The 20,207-nt window shown below is 37.3% G+C and overlaps 1 protein-coding gene across 12 annotated transcripts in view; it reads right to left on the reverse strand.

The window, feature by feature from the left end:
- Window positions 1-20,207, reverse strand: part of KCNIP4 (potassium voltage-gated channel interacting protein 4) — a 1,084,026-nt gene that overhangs the window by 60,895 nt on the left and 1,002,924 nt on the right. The gene's annotated exons all lie outside the window — the stretch shown is intronic.

Consider the following 20,207-nt stretch of genomic DNA (forward strand, 5'->3'; position numbering starts at 1 on the left):
TGTTGGCATAACAATAGCACCAACATCAACTACTGAGCAAGAATTAAATGAGCAAATATATGTAAAGAGCTTAAAATAAGGGCTAGGAATATGTATGAGGTATTTTTCTTCTTTGATCTTGCATTATTTCTCTAAAAATAAATTTTATCAGTTTACTATTAACATATTTTCTTATTCAAATGAGTAAAAATCTAATTTTGATGTCTGTTTATTAATTTGATATTTTCTTTGATTCCCCAAAATTCTTTATCTTGGAGTAGCCTATCATTTGTCTAAAGCCACCCAGCTAGAAGGGATTAGTACTAGTTTTTAAACTTCATGTTTTGGGTACTAATATTTTACAGGTTTACACTGGAGGATTAAACTGAGTGGTGTGTTTAATATTCAGGTTGGGCTGAATATTGGGTACTGGGAACATTCAGGAGACTGACCTTGCCTAACCCCTCATCCTGCATTAACAATAATACCTTTTAAAGTTCATCTGTCTATATTTGAGCATAAAAGCAGAAAGGCATTTTTATTACTTTGTTTTACCACTTCCATCAACTAAAATAATCACTTCTGTGTTGAAGATTTTAAGTTGTAGAGTAAATAAATGTCACATAAGTTCAGGGACCCAAATATGGTTTTAAGTGTATTAAAGTACACAAAACAGGTACTGCAAATACTAACAGATGTAATAACCAACTTCCATTATCTGTTGACTATCTGAATTCTGGGCTCCTTCAATAAATAGCTATTATAATAACATCTGTGCTTTATGTGGTGGAAAATTCTCCAATAAGCAACAGTTCTGTGTTTTCCGTTTCTCTAAGCCATGAGATGACCAGTCTCACTCTCACAGGGAAGCTATGAGGAGAAGCCCTCTGGCCCTTTCTGAGTGTGTGTTGTGTAATAACATCCCCCATTGCCAACCTTTACAATGAGTATAAAAATTCAATTTCAGTGCTACAAGCTGAAAATGTCTCAAGTATCAAAGGGTTTTTCCTAAAAGGATATTGTCCAGTTTTGTCTACATTTAACTTATTTAATGAAAGGAGGTAATAAGATTTTTCTATTTGCTAGAGAAGCTATTTCAGAAGTACATAGATGCAAGGTCAGAAAATATATTTCAAAAACCATAAAGGGAAAACAAACTGATCTCTTGGGTTTGAACCCTATTGTCTTCCAAGTATGCCTGGAATTATCAAATGGTGACATCAGAGAAGTTAGTGTTTGCGAGTCCATTGTAATGAGGCTTCTGTGGGGTGATAGAGAGAATTCAGGGATGGTTCCCATCCCATTACTTAGTGTACATTCCCCTACTTAGCCTCTGGGAATCTGAATTCCATAAATAACTCTCTGATTAGAAAATGTCATGTAGGGTAGTTGACCTTAAGATAGGGATTTTTATCTGAGTGTGCCTGGCCTAACCACATGTGTCTCATCAAAGTTGAGAATTTCCTCTGATTGCAGAAGAAGAAGAAAGAAATGGGAAGAAGAGTAATCTGAATCACCATTTCTAGCCTCACCATGAAGGGGGTCTATAGCAAGGAATGTATGCCTTCTAGAATCTGAGAGGAGCCCCTGGCTGCAAGTCAGCAAGGAAAGAGGCAACTCAGTAATACAGCCTTAAGGAACTGAAATCTACCAAGGGGAATGCTTTTGTAAGTAGTTCTCCCCAAACAGCATACAGAAAATAACAGCCTGCATGCTTGGAATTCAGCATTGGGATTTCCTTAGCAGAGAACCCAGCCATACTGGACTTGACTCTACTGCTGCTAGTCAGCACGTGGAATGTTACATTTAGTCTTCACATGGGTGATAATTTGTTATGCAGCAATTGAATACTAATGAACAGTTTGTGTCCTACCCAAAAATTTAAACATTTTTTATATACATGAATTCATTTGTTCATTTATCCATTTATTTCTGAGAGCATCCATTAAGTACTTCTTATCGTCTAGGCTTTATTGTGACGTTTTTATGGAGAATTTCATGATCATATCCTGAAGACTATGTTACTAGGATACCAGAATGTAACGTAATGTCATCTACTCTCCAAACACTATCAACTGCAGATAAGTAGACACTCTATGAGTTGGCAGAACTGAAAAATATTGGATATGTAGTTTTATGGCTTATTTAGAAAGCTTGATGTGCCCTATGAAAAGCCATAGGTATTGTCCACACCTAAGAGATGAAGGCCATTAAAGACAGAATTTGTGTCTAATTATTTTGGCTGTCCCACAGGTTTATTGAAATTTCCTTATAGTTTTCCAGAAAATCAATGATGCTCATACCTGACATTTCCAAACACAGTGTCCCAGGACATTTAATTAATTAAGTTTTTTTTTTAATTTATGGGAAAGAAAACAGGAAGATGCCTATTAGTTAATTTGTCCCAACTGTAACAATCAGTTATGCTGATTGTGTACTTCATCAGTTATGCTGATCCTATGATCTATGGGAAATGAATCACTGGCCCACTCTGGATTTTCCTTATTTTACCAGGAAAGAGCAAATTAATATACTTCAGCTCACAGAAACCTTCACTCTTGTGCAAGGGAAAAAAAATTGTTGGTCTAAGACGAGATAGTTTATGGATTTTTCAGAGAGCTAAAAAGACAGGGTATGAACCAATTCTGATAGATAAACAGATAGATAAACAGATGGTAGTGACGTGGTGTTTCCTATGGAATACAGTTACTTGTTGCTTCAAATGCACAGAATACAAATTGGATGCAGAGGTAATTTGATTTATGAGAAAAGGGAGACCCTCTAGAATCATTCAGAATCAGGTTCTGATTTTCACTCTGGTGGTTACTAGCTGTGTGACTCTAAGCAAGGTATATATTCTCTCTGACCCTCATCTATAAACTTAAAATACTGATTACTTAGTTCTCAAAGTCGTTATGATGATCAATGGCATAAAATAAGCAAAATGCCCAGTAACAGTGCTGGGGCAGGTCAAGAATTTAAGAGGAACAGTGTCTGTGATAATAATCATAGTTAATTTTCATTGAACAATTAACATGTTCCAGTGGCCACACAAGCTTTTGACATGCCATATCTTATTCCTCACAATAATTACATGATATAAATATTGTTTATTTTACCCACTTAACAAATGAAGAAACTGGGGCACAGACTGATTCAATAATTTCCTGTGATCATATAAGCAATAAGTAATAAATTTGACCCAAAGTTCTTATACCCAACATTCTCCTACTCCATATCACAGAAGTCTTGTTTTCATAACTTCAGTGGAAATCAATGAGAAGCACTAATGTCCATGCTTTGCCACTCTATGCCTAAACATATATACACACATTGTGAATACTTCTAGGTCAGAGGCTGTATTTTCCTCATATAAAGAACACAGCAGTTTCTCTGTAGGCCTGTTAAGTCAATAAATGGATGAGTAAATAGATCTGCTAAACATGCAAAATGAGAAATCATTAAATACATTGAATATATAGTTCTTTCCTTTCTATAATTATCCCATCTATCAATGGCTTAGGGAAATTTTTGCATATCTTTGTTTTCACTCCTCTCTTCCTTCCTGGAACATCCATCCTCCTTTTCTATTAGCTCTTTCCCCATTGTCGTTTGTCATCTCTGATCTTAATGCCGCCTCTTGTTATCTTTCCCTCTACTTTCACTGAGAATATTAATCACAACCCATCAGATTGTTAGCGTCAAAAATTTAGTATAGCTTTAGGAAAAAGGGAATGTATTATTTTATGGAACAAAGCAGTTATGAGAAGGGCAGCATTGCAGGTGGGTGTCAGAAACAACTGGATCAAATGACATGAAAGTTAGACCTATGAGGAATCTTATCTGCACCGTTCTCTGATATTTGGCTTCATTCTTTCCTACTGCAGACAGGTTTCCTTCATGTGGTAGAAAACACAACTAGCACAGTTCCAGAGCCTCATAAACCAACAACCCTTTTCCAGTGAAATGGCAGATTCTCCATCCTGGTTGCAGAATTTTCCAGAATGGGCTCTGATTGGTCAGCTTGTGTTGTTGGCCCACATCCTTGCTGGAAAACTAGCACAAGACTCTTGTTGAAACCAGTTTTTGTTATTGTTGTTATTTTTTTCTGGAAAACCTTGGGCAAGTGGCTATTCCCAGAGATCAGAAAGACTTCTAAGCCCAAAATAACATAGATAGCCCCTCATACTAAATGCATCTGCTCCTTTTTGCTTGTTGCTTTCCATTTTCTCAGTAATTTGGTCAGTAACTGCTCTGAGAAACTACAGAATTACTCACCATTTTTTTCTTTATTTTTTTCTTATAGAGAAGTTGTTTATGAAACAGGTATTAAAATTAAAAAATTGATCTGACATCATTTCCCTATGTACATATATGAATACACCACAGTGAATCTCTACATCATGTACAGTAACAAAATTAGGATCCTAACTAGAGAAAGATACTGCAGTATCTGTATCTGTACTGTTTGTACAGATTTGTCAAAATATACTTTACCATCATGTATAACTAAAAAGAACAAATAATAATAAAAAGAAAATAACTACCCAATACACTTGATGAATATTCCTGGTGAATAGAGATGCAAAAACCTCAATACAAGATGGATTCAACAGCACATTTAAAGGATTATAAGCCTTGCTCAGCTATGATTCATTTCAGGGATTCAAGGATGGTTCCATAAATAATCATTATACATTATATTAAATTATTAATATAATTTAATACATCAATAAATTATTAATATATTTTATATGTATATTAAATATTATACATTATATTAAATAATATTATATTATACATTATATTAAATAACAAAAATCATGGTTATCTCAATAAATGCAAAAAGCAGTTGATGATAATTAATATCATTTTATGATAAAAACTCTCAAAAAATTTGATATAGAAGGAGTTACCTCAAAACCATAAGGCCATATACAAGTTGAATAATACTGATTCAAAAATCCAAAACCTGAAATGGTAGAACTTCTGAAACTTTCTAGATAAGAATGCCAAAAGTGAACAACTCCTTACCATGACACTTTGTTTCATGCACACAATTATTTGGACTATACATGCAATTATCTTTGAAATATATTTGTGTAGTATATATGAAAAACAAATATTTGTGTTTAGGCCCAGGTCCCATTCCAAGGTGTCTCAAAAAAAAATCCAGAAAAATGCTTCCAAATATTTGGTTTTCTAGTGTTTCCGAACTTGAAACATAGAAATCCCATTGTATATAGAATTTAGGAAAGTGTGAAATATCTTCTCTACCTTTTTTTCTCTCTCCCTCCTTCCCTGCCTGCCTATCTGCCTTCTTCCTCCCTCTCTATCATTTACTCCCACCCTCCCACTCCTTTTTACTTTCTCTTACGTCTTCTTTTCTTATTTCTGTATTCATTTTTAATTATCCAAAATTCTAATTCCTGATCTTCCTTTTGTAGAAGTAACCAACATGTTGTGTTTGCTGTATATTCTTTAAGATCACATTTAATTTGTATATTTTTGTAGAAAATATGAAACATTGCAGACAATAACAATACTGGGTAGTATTTGGTTCAATAGGAACATTTACTTCCTATTGCTAGGTTGTATGAGGCCACTCTCTCTTCATAAACTAATTTATCAAGTAAAGTTGTTCAAAATCCCATGAGCCAGAATATCTTTTTTTCAAAGTAAATATCCTAAATTTAATCTTACTTGTGTGCACTTGTAAATATGTGCAGAAGTTTTCACGGTCACACAAGTTATAGGCACAACATACTGGAAACAACTTCCAAGTTCATTGCCAAGAGCATGACTAAAAAATTGTGGCATGTTTATTTAATAGAATACCAGACAGCCATGAAAATAATTGAATGTTCCATGAACGTCTTTGTTCTAATTTCATAAACTGGGTGGCTTAGAATAACAGAAATTTATTTTCTCACAGTTCAGCAGAAGAGAAGTCCAGTAGCAAGGTGTCAGCAGAGCACACACCTCCGAGGTCTCTAGGGAATAAGGAGGTTCTCTACCCTCTGTTTTTTTTCAGGCATTGTTTGGCTATAGATGTCTTCTCCCTGGCTATCTTCACAGGTATTTATCACTGTATCTGTTCAATATTCACAGAATTTTTTTTAGGATACTGATCATATTGGGTTATGCTCCAATATAATCTCATCTTAACTAATTATGTGGCAGGGACTGTATTTCCAAATAAAGTTATGAGTAACTGAGGGTTAGATCTTCATCTGTAGATGAATTCTGTGGGAAGGCAGGAGGCACAATTCAACCCATAACATAAAGGTGTACATCAATATCACTAATAAAGCATGAGGCAAAAATGTGCAAGTCATGCAAAATTAAATTGTATGATTCTGCTTACATGAAATTTAAAAATCATAAAAGATAAAACCCACATAGTTTAGCATATTCAAATATATTATACAAATAAAGAAAGTGCTGGAATTAATAGCCACAAAATCCAGCAGTGTTTAGGTCTGATGCAAAACTACATGGGGATATGATTAGAGAAGGGGCCACTCATACTTATGTTCTCTTTCCTAAGCTGAACGGTGAGTAGTGGGGTATTGCTTCATTACTAAGTAGTCTATACTACATGATTTTGTGTGTGTGTGTGTGGGGGGGGGGGGTAGAAAGGATTGAACCCAGGGAACTTTGCCACTGAGCCATATCCCTAACCCATTTTATTATTTCTTTTTTTTTAAATTTTGAGACAAGGACTTGTTAAATCGCCAACGCTGACCTCAAACTTGTAATCCTCCTTCCTCAACTTCCCAAGTAGTTGGAATTACAGATGTGCACCAACACACTAGGCTTACACACATGATTTCTAATGAAAGTTTCAAAATAAAATAATAAACAGGAGGCAGAATACCATTTAGCAAAGAACTAATATATATTATATCACATATATTTGTAATATATTCAGCTTTGCTTTTGTGATTTTTTGCATGAATTCTATCATGGTGCATATAGATATTCTTAAGCTTGTTATTTTTCACTAAATATTTTTGGATCATAAATGTATTCACATAGAGGTCTAGTACATTTTTTCTTTAAAGATTAGTGGTGATCAGAGTTTTTTTTTTTTAAGAGAGAGTGAGAGAGGAGAGAGAGAGAGAGAATTTTTAATATTTATTTATTTTTTTTAGTTCTCGGAGGACACAACATCTTTGTTGGTATGTGGTGCTGAGAGGATCGAACCCGGGCCGCACGCATACCAGGCGAGCGCGCTACCGCTTGAGCCACATCCCCAGCCCTCTAGTACATTTTAAAAGTTGTGTTTTATTGCATCATTGCATAAGTATTTTACTTATCCATTTCCCTATCCCAATTTTTTGTCATCATAATTCTCAAAGTATTCATGACAAATTTTATTTAAATAGAAAGTTCTTGAGACATGACTGAGTGACTTCACTCAGTCACTTAAGCTAGTTACCTTTTAACTCAATTTCTTCTATGAGAAACACACACACACACACACACACACACACACACACACACTTGGTTGCACTTGAGTAAATGATTAGCCAAGTAGTTTTGTTGACATACTAGATTCCACATCTCTTTATTTCAAACAGAAAAAATGAGGCCATTTACTCTTCTTGGTGAACTCATTTTTAAAAGTCAGTAAATTCTTTCATTCAGAGTATCTGTCACCTTTAGTTCCCTTCTGAGCCCTTGTTTCTCCACTTTTCATTATCCCTCTCGTTCACCCGTATTTCCTCTGTCTCATATTAGAGTGGCTCCTTAAACTTCATCCTTAGATAGCATCTCTTCCTACCCAGAAATGCTATTACCTGCCTTCTTCTTAGTTACCCACTTCAGACCTCATCATCATGCCATAACTGACAATCTCCCAAGGTGACTCTTTACCTGGGATTTACACCTTCTTTCTCCCACCTCCTCCACTTCAGTGATGCACTGTGCAGAGTCAGAACTACAGATTCTGCCCTGAACTTTTCTATCTGTTGTCTCACCTACAGGGCACCAAACCCACTTCATTGTTTTCTTCAGTATTTTCCATCATTGCTGTAACCCGACAGTTCTCAGAATATGTTCCCTGGACCAGCAGCATTCACATCCACTGAAACTTAGACTTGAAAATTCTCAAGCCTAATTCTAAACCCATAAATCAGAAACTCTGAATGTTGAGCTCTGATTTGTGGCCTCATCATATTCATCAACTGCCCTTTTGAACTGTTTCCACAACCATGTTTTATTTTTACTACCTAAAATAAGCTAAAAACATAAGATACATTTATCATATCCATTAAGATACATTTATCCATAACACTGAACCACTACCACTCAGCACCAGTCCAAGCATTACGACAAAAACAAATGGAAAGACTCTACAGTTACATGGCAGTTTTCAAAAATGAGAGTCATCGGGCAATCCTACAAGAGATGTTGACAAATGACAGCCTGTGAGCCACATCCACTCTACAACTATTTTTGTAAGGTCCATAATTAAAAAATGTTTTTTTTTTAAATCCTAAGTGTTTGTAAAAAAAAAAAAAAAAAGACATTCAACAGAGACACATGTGTCCCCTAAAAGTCTAAAATATTTACTACAGGGACCCTTCATAGGAAGAGTTTCCTGATCCCTCTCTAAGGATATCATGAGGTCATTTTTAAAGGTTATCATGAAATGAAAACACAAAATGGCAAAATGGAAAACATCTTTTAGAAAGTTTCAGGACACTTGGGAACACATTTTCAGAAAAGAGGGAAGAAAATATTTCTATCTCTTAGAAAATGTAGTCACTTACTCATTGCTCAATATTTGTGAGATAAAAGAACAAATAGAGTTACCTAGGAGAGGTGCAACCATCCTGATGTTAAGACAAGAAATAAATCACTAACCCTACTGCTTTACCTATGCTAGGGGTAACATCAAGATTCACAGGGCCACTTTATATGACAACTTTAAATATATCCTGATGACATAATGTTAAATATAATTCAGTAATAGTAATTCTCAGAAATCCTTAGTGTATGGATCAGGCACTTGATCTTCTATGAATCTGGCTTGATGCAGGACTAGAGTATAGACTCTAAGATATGGAAAGAGCTGATGGATTTCCCTTTTGGTTGGGGTAGCTATTGAATACTGAGATAATACCCAGCTGCACACCTGAGGGTGAGCTTTTCATTGGGGCCAGTTGGATGCATACCTGTTCTCATGATGGATGGGAGGACAAGGCCCATAACTGGGAACTGGAAGCATTGAAACACAAAGTTCTGGGCTAAGGCTACACATAGGAGTAAAACCAAAAGAAATGAAGGCTATAGAGATATGCTTTTTTTAAAAAATTTTTCGGGTGCTGGGAATTGAACCCAGGGCCTTATGCATACATGCAAGGCAAGCACTCTACCAACAGAGCTATATCCCCAGCCCATAGTTATGCTATTTGAGACAAAGCCATTGTTCACTTAATGCAAAAACAACAGAGGATACATCAGAGATTAGAATCAGCTGTGATATTTATGTCAGTAGGTACTGATAAGAGCTCTGCCATGATTTAATCAGAGGCAACTGCATATAAGTTTTTTTTCTAAGAAACTATAGATTCATTAATCTTTGTTCTTTAAAAGAATAATTGTTTGCATTTATTTAATTAGATATACAATCATTTATATTTTATTAGAAACTGTGCCTGATTTGGCACATTTTATGCTAATTTAGCTAGTATGATTAAATGGGGTGCTCAGAGGTCAAGTGGCCCACTTGTAGAGTATCCTAAGAGACCTATAATTTCTGCTTATTAAAGGAGTAGCAGTTATGTATGTTGGATGGATTGAGAATCTCCCCCATATTGATTAAATATCAACCATACTCTGGGTCCTATCAGACAGATCCATATTCAGAATTAAATTGAGGGAAATAGTTAATAACAGATCACCACTTGGAATGACTCATTCTGCTCTACCTCTGCCTGAAAAACATTTTTTGGATCATCTATTGAACTTATATTTTTATATAAATCATCTGTGAATCACATATCTGCCACAACTGGTTAGGACTGATGTGTTCTCTCTCACTCTCAGCAAAGCTGATGAGATCTTTAGGGTCATAGGTTATTGTTCTTAGAATTTTCAACACACTAACTCAAGGATAGGGTGAAGACACATCTTTTAAACCATACTTTCCATATTTTCTTCCACACTTGTCCCACATTAAGCTACAACAAGTCTATCTCTGGGTATTATCAGTCACTCACATTTACTTACCTAGTTGCCTAAATACTTCAACAGCTATAATCACCTATACTCTCTATAATGGTTGGGACTTGGAAGTCACTCCGAGCCTAGGGGATTTTGTTTAGTTGAAAAAATGCTAGAATTGGAAATGATATATGTGACCTGTGCCATGGAGCTTGTGAATGACGGGCAGGCAGGAGTTCATGCTGGGATGGATGAATATGTGGAGAGTTAGGGCAATATATTTGCTGTTGCACTTGGACCTACTTAACCACCTGCATGCTCTGAGAAAACACAGTACAAGCTATAAAGGTGAACAGTGGAGGCAGTTGTGTTCTGGAATTTCCCTGATGATGTTATGATGTTGTTGACTTGTGTGCTCATTCTCTCCGCCCCCCTCCTCTTCTGAAATAAATTCTTAACGACTTGAATATATGCTTTCTATTTCTCTGGGCATCAACTGTATCATCAGAGTGAACTTCAATCACTGTCATTGGAAGTAAATGAGCACAATATCCTGCTTTCCTGTAATCAGTGATGTTTAGGTAATAAAAAGCACTCTCTTGCCATTTCATATGAAATTTTCTTTCTGCAGACATCTAAAAACGTGAAACCTCACCAAGTCTGGCTTGCTCTATGGAGGTGGCAGGCAACTGTGGCTCATCTCAGGACTCTGCCTGTCTGTACTCTGCTTTTACCCTCCTACTCCACAGCAGGTTGGAAGTCAGCCCTGACTCTTAAATGAGACACAGAAAGACTCCCTCCTGCTGGGGTGCAGGCAGGTGTGCTGCTTAAAGCAGGTACTCAGAAGCCACGCCAGAGAAACCTGGTTCCTCCAGCAGTGCTCCTGTGGCCATGGACCTGTTCACACAGGCATGACTCAGGCCAAGGTGAGCCCCAGGGGTCTGTGACCAGCTGTAGCAACTTGTCAGCTGGGGGCGGTCAGCTGATCCCAGCTCTGGCATAGACAGTTTATCAGTTGAAACAAGTTTCCTCATTGTTGTTGTCACTGGAGGGCAGAGAATGCGAAAGCAAACCATTGTTCAAACTGAAAGTCATTTTGTGGAGAAAATGAGATGCTTGGATCAGTCTTTTTGTCCTTTATTTTATTGTACCCTCTGGCATCTGTTTATGGATCTGATTTGATTTCTATTTTCATTTTGAGTCTTTTCTTTGTGACCTCAGGTCAGAGACAATATCAAAGGCAATGTATTCTGGTGAGTTTATTTGTCTGAGTCAATGGAAAAAGGAAGACAGAGACAGAAGGATAATTGATGGGTTGAGTGAAGTGGGAGGAGAGAGAGAGAGATATATAAAGAGGTAGATATAGATATAGTTACACATACACGTATATAGGTATGGGTGTGTGTATATATATGCATATATATATAGAGAGAGGGAGAGAGAGATAGAGAAAGAGAGAGAGAGAGTGGGGGGGGAGGGAGAAGGAAATGGGAGGAAGAAAGGTGAGAGAGAGACCGGAACTGGAGCTATGTCCATCTGAAAAGATGATTACAGTTAGATCTGAAATTCTAACCATCTCCCCAACTAATCCAGATGCTCTTTACAACCAGTTTGTCTTTAATATGCTTATACGTATTGTGTCATAGTCTACTAATATTTTTGCCCACATACATGGTGATCAAGAGGAAGGGAGAGGATTCAAGGTGGGAGAAGAGAATGGAGAGGAAGCCAGCAACAAGTAAACAAGATGGGTTGCCTTTGTCATAGAAACAGCACATGTTTACAAGTATTTGAGATGACAGATGCTCTTTGCTTTTACAAAATGGCTAGATTTTCCTGTGGTAAATTTTCACTGGAGGTTCGCATTCTCTGCCCTCCAGTGACAACAACTTCCAGGGTTGGGGCATCCAGGTGCTGGCCTGGAGAGCTCAATAGAGAACTGAAGCACATGAAGTGGGCAAAAGACATGAACTCAACACACCTGAGGTATAATCACGTGTCCACCTGTGGCTGCTGCCACCAATGATCCACCAGGGCCACTCAAGATGGTTGAAGCAGTGAAGCAAAACTGTCCTTCAGGGGAGTTAAGTTGTTAAAAAGAAAGGGTTTTTTTTTAAATACATCCCTCTGGTCTACAGATACTTGTGCCTGTCCTTAATCCTATCTTAGAAACTTCCTTGTTCCATATCCATAGAGAAAAATACAAAATTAATTACATGGATGGAGTAAACAGGAATTGAAAAAATAGGAGTATTCATACTTACTTGAATCATTAGTAAGTATGATATAAGGCCAAGGTTTCAGACTTCAGTGTGCATCTAGGATTGCCTTACATGTGCGTTAGAAATACACATAACCAGCCCAAATGATCCTAAGACTTTGATTAAACAAGACTTGAGTAAAGCCTAGAAATTCCATTTTAAGTAGGTATCTTGGGTTATTCTAATGCAGATGGTGTGTGTGTGTGTGTGTGTGTGTGTGTGTGTGTATGTGTGTGTGAGAGAGAGAGAGAGAAAGAAGAGAGAGAGAGAGAGAGAGAGAGAGAGAGAGAGAGAGAGAGAGAGACAGAAAGGGAGGGAGAGAGGGAGTTTGAGTCCATTTGTGTAGAGATGAGATAGTAAAAAGACTTCAATTTAAACACTGGTTTAAGTTGCTTTGTGAAGGCACTTCAATGGTATTCTAAGGAGTTTGTGTTTTTAAATAAAGAATTAATGGGATCAAAATTGTATTTTGAGGATGTGTAACTCTGGTAACAGGGTGGTTTAGAGAGGGAAGAGAGAAGAATCAAAGAAATTAAGTTAAGAGGTCTTGCAACAGACGAAGGCTTGAGGTACAACTCTGCACCACATGGTAGTCTGGTAAGAAGGCTGGATAAGATGTGATCTGTTTTCTCAAGTTGATTACAGTCCATTGGAAAATATCCAATGCATGAGACAAAAATAGAGAAGTCAGAGAATTAGATTGACAGGTAGGCTGGGAATGGACAGAGGCAGAATTTTGCAAAGCTATGGGTGCCAATAGAAGTAAGTTCCCAGAGAAGTACAGATCCTAAAAGACACCATTAGACTAGACAGAAGTTTGATGGTGCTGCTATCTTTCCACTGGTCGGGGCAGAGGCAGACTTGGCTACAGATTTGTATGAGTGAGGGATGAAACATGAGAGTACAGAGTATTGCTTAGTTTTTTGGAGATATTTGTAAAAGGAAAGACAGAGCTAAGATAGCAAGTTGAATAGATCACAGGGCTAAGGAAAGGCTATCTTCTGTGTTTGGCTTGCTTTTCTTGTGATTAATTCTTTATAGGGGATATTGGGACACATTTCAAAGAAAAGGAGAAAGAGGAGCTAAAACTTGGAGAAGACATTGCTGATGGGGCAAAGAGAAAGACAGAGAGGTCCCAGAGGGTTGGTGAGGTGAAGAAATTGGCCTTGGAAAGGAAGAGACCAGAACAATGAAGAGGATGGGATGACTCCACATGGCATTTGGGGGTAGGAAGAAGGAGGTGACAGGGAAAGGAAGGAAGCAATGCTGAGGGAAGTGAATCAGACACTATAGGTTTCCCACCTGGTGGCCACGATACATCCTATTCCTCAGTTTGGAGAGGCCAAATTTATACATTTTTGTTCCTGTGGCAGTGTGCTTAGGGAAGGCTGGTTCTTCACCAAGTCACAGAAGATGAACCAAGATGGATTTAAGAGCAGGAATCTCACATTCTGTGTTAGAGACTGGCTTGGGTATAGGCAAATAATCAAGTTTAGACCACATATTAATTTTGGAAGTATCTAATGGTGATACAGAGTTATTATGCTCTGTGATACGTAAATTTCCTCCCTGGAATTTGGTGGTATAGAGACACAATTCTTGGACTGAGGGAGCCATCTGGTAACACAAAGTGGAAACCTCAGGACCAAAGCTAAATGCCAAAGATGGAGGATGAGAAGACATCGGGTTCTATTGCAAAACTGAGTGCAGTATCTCTGGAACTGCTTTCCTCCAATGTGTGGTTTGGAGAGAGATTTAATTCATTGCTTAAAACCACAATCATGTGAGTTTTCTGATATTTCAGTCAGAAGTATACACAGGGATGTAAGTGATGTTTGGAAAATTTGTCTCCATGTTTAAAGGAAAGAGGAAGTCATCTGGAGGCACAACTGGGATTTGGGTATAGAGTTTGTGGACTGTATCAGGAGCTACTTCTGAAATCCTAAGAATGATTGGAAGCCAATGACCTAAACCAAAGGAAAACAGTCACAAAAGTGTATTCAAACAAAAGTGGGACTGAATATGGCCAGAATGGCTGCAGTAACCTCCCTATCAGGGGCCAGGAGAGGAGAAAATCTGTGTTGAGAGAGGACTCACTATCCAGGTGGACACTGGAACACTGAAAGTCAGGAGGACAAGGGTGTCACTGGGGACAACAAGGACAAGCAGACTGTACAGTAAGAAGTCAAATCAGTACTCAGTGATGATGGGTGGTATTTGATCACTTCATAAAATATGTTTTAGCCTCTGGTAACAGCCTAGGATGGGATTTTGTGATGATAATATGAGAAAATACTATATGCATATATTACATGGTACTAACATAGGTTAGTACCCAACAGATATTGTAGTGGTAATCAGACCTATAGAAGATCCAAAGAGTAGCAGCAAAGAAACTCACATGGGCCAGACACACGCCTATTATCCCAGTGGCTTGGGAGGCTGAGGTAGGAGGATCATGAGTTCAAAGCCAGCCTCAGCAAAAGCAAGATGCTAAGCACTCAGAGAGACCCTATCTTTAAATAAAATACAAAATAAGACTGGGGATTTGACTCAGTTTTTGAGGGTCCCTGAGTTCAATTCCTGGTACCACAAAAAAAAAAAAAAAAGAAAGAAGGAAAAAGAAAGAAACTCACATGTATTAGAAGTCATATCCAATAATGACTTCATCTATGTAATTTCAGCTGGATGTACAACAATTTCACTCACCATGCATGCTAATAAATGTTTTTCAAAACTGTATTAAGGGAAAAGGGATAAAAATGCTGGAACAAAATGGAAATGGTTTGTGTATCTTAAGAAAAACTGCAAAGAAATTGGCTGCGGGTAGCATCCATTGATAATTTGCCAATGGTTTCCTAAGCAACACATGTTCTTTGTATAGCTGGGCCAGAAAGCTGTTTTGGTTGTAGTTGCTCCTCATGCCCTTGGGCTTGGAGGAAAGACAGGCGCAGAGGCATGGGCCAGCCAAGGAACCCGCTATCTGTGCTGCTGTGGGTAAGTTCCAAGAAACCTCTAGTATTCGTGCTGCTTCAATTTTTCTGGCTCTTTTCTCTTAAACCTCTTTAGCACAGTGTGCTCCTGGGACAGGACATACAGCATCCATGTCACCTGTAGACCCTTCATCTCCAGAGTGCTGAAATGGAACCTTCCTTGTGATAAGGACTCCAGGTGATTTGCAGGTACATCCATGTTTGAGAAGCACTAATGGTAAGGACTTGTTTGAAGCCACTTCACAGAACAACCAAAGAATCTGTTTTTTCCCACAGGCCATATTTCCATGCTGTCTTTTCATGGGGCTGGATGAAGGTACCCAGGTGAGACCCCAGCTTCTGTTATACCCTTACCACTGTGTCCACTAAACCCAGCCCTGAAATACCAGAGCACACTGTAAACAAAGAAAAGGAATTAGTATGAACTTAGTTGCTAGATAATCTGGTTCTTTTCAGGCTCTGCTTCATATTAGTTTATTGACCTGGGATAAATTAATTGCTATTGTCTTTCCGAAGGTCCAATTCATAGGCAATAGCCTCTCAAGCCTACTGAGTAACTGTTGACCCTTTCCTGTGAGTAAGGGGGACCAAGAGAGGACACTAGGGGATGCTAGGAGAGGATACCAAATAGGAGATGAGCTGATTAGCTTTGCTCCATGGGACATCTGAATTTGGATATCAGACTTTGGTTGTTTCTCCCAGTGTTTGAGTGGAGACGAGTTGTAGGATCACCTTAAGAAATTATTTCCCAGTGGTGAGCTCAAAGATGCAGAGAAAGCAAAGCCAACATGATTCCAGAAATATGAATCTTCATTCCTGATGGCTTTCCAATTTTAAGTGTTAATGTCTGCTGAAGTTCAGCTTTACTTTCTCTTTTTATCTATTGAATAATTTTCCAATTTCTCTTTCTCTATTCACTGATTCTTGCCTACACTAGCTTAAATTCCTCAAACTCACCATTGTTTTTTTCCCGAAAAAACAATAAGCTTTAAATAAACGTAGTTGTAATTATTGTCATTGCTACTATTTGTTTATCAATACAATCATTATTATTGGAATAGCTCCTGTACTTGCCTACCTTTTCACTCAGATTTAGTAGCTGCTAATTAATACTCAGAACTCTAAAAAAAGCAGCTGTCAGAATCATAAAGGAAAGAAAACAAATCACTATCTTTAGATGTGTTTTTATGTTCACTAATGCATCAGTGTTCAAAGAATTAATTAATAAAACCAATAATGCCCACCATCATGAGCATAATGGCAGATATTATTTAAGAGCACATTTTACATGTTAATTACTGCACCATTAAGGGAAGAAACTGTAATGTTCCAGGTTATGACTCAGATTTCACAGGAGGACTTCCTGAAGTTCAGAGTAAACTCAGTGACCCAGTAACAAAGTCAGTAAGTTATAAGGCAATGCTAAGAATCCTAGGTCCCGCATGCTGGCATGAGGCTCAGGGAATAGACTCCATACCAGATACTTTGGACCTTATCTCAGCTGGCAGCCAGCCCTGGAAACCTGTCTGTCACACCAACCCAAACCCTTTCTGGAGGTACTGGCTTCCTGAAAAACCTCATATCTTCGTCATAAGATTGACCAACTAATGTATAAAATGTTGGATATTATTCAGGGAAAGACATTTATCATTATTAACATTCAGTATGAAAAAAATAATAAGTGACATTTAGATGGCAAGGCTTACCGAATCCCTTTTACAACTACAACAATGTTGTAAATTAGCCATCATCTTATACATTCTAGCAGTGAGAAGTGGGAGACTTTGAAAGGTCAAACAACTTTCCTGAGGTTTCCATCTCACTCCTCTAAAACCACATGACTCTGACTCTTATAGATAGTTGTATCCAGGGAACATCCTTAAAAATACTCTCTAATAACCTGGAGTAGAAGGTAAAATCCTTCTCAAGTTGCTGTACAATTGAGATTTTATGTCTTCCTTTCTGAGAAGGCGGAGAGAATGTTTTAGGGAGGAACTTGTTGCTCAGAGCTGTGGCTGGAAGAAGAGCTACAGGCACCAAGGACACTTCCCAACAAAGAAAATGCTTCAGGAGCCCATTGGGCGAGAAGACCTCTTCAGTCTCCATGGGGCATTGCATCAACTTTCCTTGTGCCCAGCAGGGGTCTGGCTTCAAAGCATAGGAGTCATTCTGATTTTCTAGTGCCTTCAGCAGGGGAAATGCTTCCAAAGGGGATTGATTAATTCTCAAGTGAAGAACTGAAGAACATTTAGCAGTTCTGTCACCTGGGGGATTTATTAACTGGTAGTTTTGCATTCAGTGGAGGGCAGATTTTGCCGTCTGAAACTAAATGAAGTTTTTGCTATCTGATGGTTTTAAGAAAAACTGAAAGGACTATGGAAGCTGTATAGAAACGTTTGGATGTTTTTATAGGTTGATATTTACCAAAAGATTTCATATTTTCTTCTTCTCTTTAGCCATATAGTTTGCTTATTAAAAAAAAATGAAGATAATGTTGCATGATTTTATCATTTACGATGTGATGGTTTGAAGCATATATACACCGAAGAATAGTTAAGTCTTGCCAATTAACAAATGCATCACATCACATTGTTACCATTTTGTAATGAGAGCACATAACACCCATCCTCTACATTAAAAAAAAATACAATATATTGTCTCTACATTTTTCCAGAATACAATATATTGTAATTAACTATAGTCACTTTGCTGTACAATACATCTCTTGAAATTTATCTCTCCTATCTAACTTTATTTATGCATCCTTCAATCAACATATCCCCATCTCCCCCTCTCCCAAATCCATCTTACCCTCTGGTAACCCACAATAGACTCTACTTCTAAAGTCATCTATTCTTATCAAAGGGTCAGTTCTTAATGTTCAGTCAGACATTCTCTGCTTCTTTTGGAAACTGAAGTTGTTTTGGCCTGAGGGACTCAGACACTGGGTTGTCTGAATACATCGATGCAAAGACAAAAATTGATGTTTTGATGTTCAGGTCAATTTTGTAAAGAGTTGCGATTTAGAAGCATTCAGAGGAATTTTAAAGGAATAAGAGACAAGTCAATATTTTATTCATGACAAACATAAACCAACACCATTAGGTCAAGGATTCTTTCTGCTGAGAAAATAATGTCACAAAGGATCAAATAATCTCTGAGAGAGGAAGGAAGATTCATAAAAATCTATGCAGTTTACATGTCAGGTTGAATTTTAATGCCAGTAATTCTTGAGGCTGCATGGTACCTGTAGAATTAGCATAAGCTTTACCTCCTCAGGAAATATATATATTTTTTTTACCTTAATTCAGGTTTCAAGGCAGATTTCAAATGGCATTTAAGACAAACTTCTAAGCCCCTATTTTGCACATGAATCCCATGATATTTTAGTTCAGAAACCTCTTCTGCTCCAAGTTGACTTTTCCTCTCCAGGAGCTCCACTCTGTACTCAAACCCAATTGCACACTGCTCAGTCCTGCTTTGCCTCATCCTGGATCATCCAGATGCTCACAATGTCCCTCCCTGTCTAGGCCACATTCTGTGATCTTTTACATCTTGAAGCAAATATCACCTTCCCCAGGTTTTCTTTTCAGTCTTCTCAGCCTGGCAAGCTTAATTCTCTTTTCTCCATTCTGCCTGATTGCTCTTCATCATGGTGGATCAGTTTTGGCATTTTTTTCTGAGTTCTTTGATTACAAGTTTTTTAAAGGATTTTTTTATCTGTCTAGTTAATGTTCAATATTTACTAAATGACTTAATAAACATAGGGATAAGATAATGGATTTAAAATCTAAAACAAAATTATGATGTTCATTATTATAATTATATTATTATTATTATAAGGTATTATCTTTTAGAAGGTTTTTAATAACTTTTAAGTAACTCCTTTGAGCATTCAAGGGCTCATGACAACAGATAGGGAAAATAAGTAATAACTAAAAGATAAATTGAGCCTCCCTAAATTGTCACAATACCAAGAATCTGAACTGGGAAAAAATATTACCCTTTAGATTCATGCTCATGCATTCACAATGAGTTGATGTTCTCAGGATTAACTGAATATTAATAGTACCTACTGCTTTTGAGCATCCTGATCTGGGCATAAGTGGCATGGTTTCCTATACAACAGACTTTGAGAACATGATTTATAATGATACAATGTTTCACAGAAGGCATTACCTACCCAGTTTTAGAGATGGTGAATCTGAGGTTCTGGTTTGTTAAAATGGAGTTTTTAAATAGTGAAACTAGATGGGGAATTTCTTTACAAAAATATTCTATTAATAGTGATGATAGAAAGCTCAGGTGTTGGGTGGTTATTATATCCGTTTCACTGGTCTTAATCCAAAATGGATGTCTAAAAAATGAAGTTAGCACAGATTATTTTATTAAACAAACATATGAAACTTTGACTTCAAGTTACAAGGAAAGCAATCCTATCTAGGAACAGCTAACTCTAGCTCTTGGTGTAGCCATACCTGGGGGGATGTCTTAGAGAGTGATATTTTACTGACATAAGTAACTGTCAAATAAGAACATCACTTCTTCAAGCGCTAATGGTTTTATGATTGTCTCAAGCAGACCTTGCACAGAAATATAAATATAGTACCATAATAAGGAAATTGATTGCTATTTCCACCTGGAAGAACTCCACTAGTTTTTCTGCAAATCATAACATTATTCCAATAGGCTTGAGTGGATCTATTGAGAAATTAAAGCCCAATGGACAATAGACACAAAATTGGATTTTTGTTCTTATTCAATAAGGTTCAGAATTAAAGGGTACTAAGAATACTAG

Source organism: Spermophilus citellus (assembly GCF_964194105.1).
Source record: "Spermophilus citellus genome assembly, chromosome: 8".
Lineage (NCBI taxonomy): Eukaryota > Metazoa > Chordata > Mammalia > Rodentia > Sciuridae > Spermophilus > Spermophilus citellus.